The sequence below is a fragment of the Euphorbia lathyris genome, chromosome 6, assembly GCF_963576675.1.
Source record: "Euphorbia lathyris chromosome 6, ddEupLath1.1, whole genome shotgun sequence".
Classification (NCBI taxonomy): domain Eukaryota; kingdom Viridiplantae; phylum Streptophyta; class Magnoliopsida; order Malpighiales; family Euphorbiaceae; genus Euphorbia; species Euphorbia lathyris.
Window position 1 is genome coordinate 1,634,487 of NC_088915.1, and position 5,192 is coordinate 1,639,678.

Sequence of the window (5,192 nt, forward strand, 5' to 3'; positions counted from 1 at the left end):
CACTATTTACCAACCAGTATTGCATATTTAGCAACCAAACTGGATCGGTTGGTAATTGCAAGGTTGCTAAAACTTTGATACCATATCAAGCTTCTCGGTTGCAATGTTTGCAACCACCATTTCAGTAGCTAATTTGGTGGCAAAATTAGAAACCGATCACTTGCAACCATATGTCAGTTACAAATCAATGAACAATTTTGCAAATCTATTATGGTTACAAACTAACTTTTGGTCACAAGTAATCTGGTTGTTAAATTTATTGCTTTATGTCTGCTAATATATATATATATCTTAAAATATTATTTCTACAATTTTACTAAACTAACATCATATAACCATTTCAGAAATTCCATAATAAAACAGAAAATATAAATTATATAAAACTTATTAATGCGTAATAATTCAAGTTATACATTCGCTAAAAAAATTTTAAAGTTACACATTGGTGTAAAAAAAATTAAAGTTATATATAAACTAAATTAAATACAAATAATTGTTGCTTGTATCCATACAAGTAAATGTTGAGAAATCGGTCTCTTGGGTAAGGCACATGATCTGCTCGAGGGTGCACATTCATCATGCATGATGTGGGAAGCAGAACGGTTGAAATTTTCTCACCTGAACGAAAACCAAATGAACAAAAAAAACATGATAAATCAATCTAAACATAATCACAATTACATTCAATTTTCTTCAATCACGAGAGTCTAGAGTGTGTTCTATAGGATTTATAATTCGATACAGTTTTCCGAACTTTTCACGGTTTTATATGATAGTTCATGTTAGCCGACCCCGAACCATTTCGGGGCTAAGACTTTGTTGTTGTTGTTGTTGTACAGTTTTCCGAACTACAAAAATTTTAAAAATCCTCATAAGTGCACTCTGTTTTTTATGCATTGAATTTAAGTGTTAAATGACATTTTTTTTATCAATACTTACATTATAAACTGTATCAACAATCTTCAATGGACTAGTAAAATTAGAGGATCTGAGCAGCTGTATTCAACTTCAAGAGGGTCACAAGAGCAGTGCCATCTACTTGAACTGACCTGAACTGAATCCAAGGATGGCCTGCAAAACAGTAGAATAAGTAACATTAGGAACATTCCAAACATGAATTTAAAAACTATAAAAAGCCCTCTGCAACTTATTTAGTGTTCAATGAATTCAAGTTTAGCTATTCATATGAATTTAAATACCATCACTTGCTCCACTTTTAAATAGCAGAAGGTGTTGTTAAGAAAATCATTCCAAACATGTGCCCATCTTATAGAGCTAATCCTAAACATGAAAATCAATGGCTTCCTCAAGAGGAATTGATCGGGAGTTAGCAATCCTACATATGGCCACTTCAAGCAGAAATCCTACTCATGTCCAGGAACCACAGTAATACACCTTAGGTGAAATTGCATAAATGAATATCCATTTTAATAGAAGATCCTATTTGCAAATACATGAAGAGATGATTTTACAATGATGAAAAATTATCACTTAACTAGTAACATTACATATTAATAACATGAATTGACTCAAAGAACTATTTATAAAAATATGGCATAAATTATACTTTACTCCTCAAAGTTGCATGAATAGATGTTATATGAATTTTTCTATATCCATCCTAAGATATGAACTTAAAGCACGAGACAGGGCATCGTTACTTAGCCTTTTAACCCCAAAAGGCAGAACCAATTATCTACACTAACCCCAAAATCAGAAACAATTATCTATTAACCCAAAAGGCATAACTAATTTGCAGGTAACTGATGATAACCAAAAATACAATTGTAATTATCATTTAAAACTATAATATCAAAAGCTAAGTTCAAGACTTCATCAGGACTCTAGCCAACATTTTAGCATTTAAAATAGAGACTCCACCATAAGTAACACCATAATGAAAATGACCTAACCAGTAAGTTATTAGCTCTTCTCAACCTCAACTTTTCAGCAAACCTCAACTTTTCGCACAACAGGAAAAGGTAACAACAGAAGCACAATGAAAACCACTTACCATAGACGAAACTAAAAACACTTCAAACAAAATGAATGCTTCAATGCCAACATCAAACACTTCATCAAACACTTCAAACGCTAATACAACTTATTTATGATAACAGAAACCCTAGAAATAAACAATTAAGAGTCAATGAAAAGGACAAAATAAGAGTAAGACTGAGACTGACCTCCCTCACAGCCTCCATTAAAGAGAATGAGAAGCTCTAGAACTCCGAAAAAAATGATTGACTAGAACAGGGTGAGAAATCACAAAACTCCATGAACATCACAATAACCATCCCAAATCCAAACAAATATAGCCAAACAACCAGCTCAAGCCAAAAGACACATAATACCCTTTGCATCTCTAGGAGTTCTTAGAACTCGCAAGAACCCGAAAGAAAAAAAAAACCCGAAGTCGAAGAAGAGCGTGTAGAATGAGAGGAAAGAGCAAACCTTAGTCTTACCTTGCAAGTAGGGATAGAGGCCAGCTAGACACCTTCAAGCAGCCAAGGACATCATCGGAGTAAACCGGCAGGCGTTCGAAAGCCGAAGTTGTCCGACAGAACCCTTAGAGGTCTGATTGGAACGAAACAAAGCCATAGAACCCATCTAGGAGAAGTAGAGGGAGATTGATTAAAGAGAAACCGAAGTGAAACAAACCTAGAACTCGTGTTTTCAAGGGTTCCAGGAGGACAATGATGCAAGAAGTGGAAGATGGGAGAGAAGGTGGAGGCAGACAACAAATGTAATTAGGGCTAATCTCTAATTTCTCCATAGCACAAATATAAATCCCTAAAATGGACCAAATGGATACATCGGGCCTATTTAACCTTTATTTCTTAATGGGCTTGGTAAAATAATGCTAATTTGATTTCTTCATTCCTCACTTATATTTAGACTCATTAATTTAATTCAAATATACATGTTTATTACTTTATGTATTTGAATTGTGTTTTATAGTCTTAGTCGATGAATTCTATTCGTTGGCTAAATTTCATAATGTAGTTTCCAAATAAATATATAATGTATTCTTAGGTTCAATTTAATACCAAATCCAACTTGTGTGAAAAGATTTCATATTTTTGTGATTTAATAATAGAATTGCAGTTTAATATTTATAAATTCGGAGAAATATTTATCTTTATCCATCTCATACAAAAGACAATATAATTTTTAATTTTTTTTTTATGTCTAATCATATGTTTATGAATTGTTACTAATAAATGATAAAATGACGCACATATGAAGTGTAGATAATAAGATTTATGATCGATAATACAGTTTGATGAATTATCTATCAAATTGACCCAATTTGCCAACTTTATGAGTAAAATTGCTCTTCATAACCAATGTTAGTGGTAAAATTGCACCATTTTGAACGATTGAGATAAAATTGCTCATGGATGTAGACGTTAGACGTATTTTTGCAACTTACCCCCTTAAATTTATTTTATACTTAAAAACTATTATTTTAAATATTAAAATATAATTTTATATTTTTCTTTTGTTTAAAAATATATTACCAGCATTTCTTTCTCTCTCCTTTCTTTCCTATTTAATTTCACTCAAAATATAATTCAAATATCCAAGTATATATTATATATGGAAGTCCCTAAATGGCCTTAAAAATTTGCAGCCACAAAATATATTTTGAGACCATTCGGTTGCAAAGTTTGCAACCATAAGAACTTTGAAACCGTGTTCAAGTCTCAAATGTATTTGACAAATGAGATTCTCAACTTGGCAACCGCAGGATGGGCTTTGCAACTACCTTGGTTGCAATATTGCAACCGACTTCAATTCGGTTGCAAATATCGATCTCTAATTACAGTTTTTCTTGTAGTGGGTTTGGTCAGTCGAACAAGGAACCGACATGAGTCCAGTCCGAGCTGAACTGGTTTGTTGAATAGTGACCCGAGTTCTTTTGCTTATTTGTTAAAAGAAAATATTAAATATGTTTATGAAACAAAAATAGCAAACTTTGATAAGAATTTGCACATTTAAACATAGATTGAGCAAAACATCCTCTAACATAACTAAACGCCTACAAGTAGCGTCCTCAAAAGGCAAACAGGCTTTAGATGTTGTGGATCCATTGAATGTATCAACACCAACGAACAAAGCTGAGGCAATTGAACTACATTTTATTCATAACCAGCGGTAAATGCCTTCTAGCATACATCATAAAGTTGATGTTCCCCAAAATCCAGTAGAGACGTTGCAAGAGTGTGAATCAAAGGGATTCCTCTTGAGAAACCCCTAACTGAAATCATCAAGAGAAACTTCACTTTACGGCTGTACTCACAAGGTTTGATCAATTTCTGCTCCGGTCTTTGAAGGTCTGAAATCATCAACTTGGACATTAGATTCTCATCGAGAAAAATATTTGTTGATTTCACGTCTCGATGAATGATTGCTTTAGCGTACCCGTATGAAGAATTATAAAAATGGTGATAGGTAAAATCATATGGTCAAAGTATATTGATGATCCGATTTTGGCTTTATTTAAAATACGATCCTTCAACGAGATGCCTGAATTTTTGACTTGGTTATTAGAGAAAAATAAGGATTTTTTGAACAAGTGTTTAAGGAGAGATCCCAGAGAGAGATTGATGGAGAAGGAGTTACTTGATCATGATTTTGTTTATGTTAAAGAGATTTATATGAGTTCTTCTCTAAGCTTTGTGCTGCCACTACAAAAACAAAAGCCCTATTACGACCCTAAAATTCAAGATGTAACGACGCTTTTCGACGTCCCTAAATGCTTACCCACGCTTTTCAAAGCATCGTTACAAACGTCATTAAATCGTGTGTCCTTAATTTTAACGACGCATAAAACATTGTGTGGATAAATTCCGTCTGACGATATACTGTATACAAGTGTACGCTTAAATTTTGAGCATCATGAATTTTTTTTATATTATTTATTTTTAATTTCAGAAATTTTCACTACGTTTTAACAAAGCATCGCAAAGTGAACGACACATAATATTTGTTATGTCATTATTTCGCATAACAAAATACTGGTAGCGTCTTGAATACAGCAACACTTTAATTTATCAGCGTCTCCAAATTGACGACATTTAGACAAAAAAAATGTCTACATTTGGCTATATAAAAATGGCTTTATGTTAGCTAAAATATCGTCTCTAAATTGCGACGCTTGCATATTATTATGTCCCTATTTAATT

General features: G+C 32.8%; 1 long non-coding RNA gene across 1 annotated transcript; it reads right to left on the bottom strand.

The window, feature by feature from the left end:
* Positions 1-506: 506 nt before the first annotated feature.
* LOC136232205 (uncharacterized) lies at positions 507-2,770 on the bottom strand. The gene is made up of 3 exons (XR_010690394.1): positions 2,466-2,770; positions 940-1,071; positions 507-618 (listed from the first exon to the last, which is right to left on the bottom strand). It is a non-coding gene; the product is annotated as an uncharacterized lncRNA (long non-coding RNA).
* Positions 2,771-5,192: the final 2,422 nt, after the last annotated feature.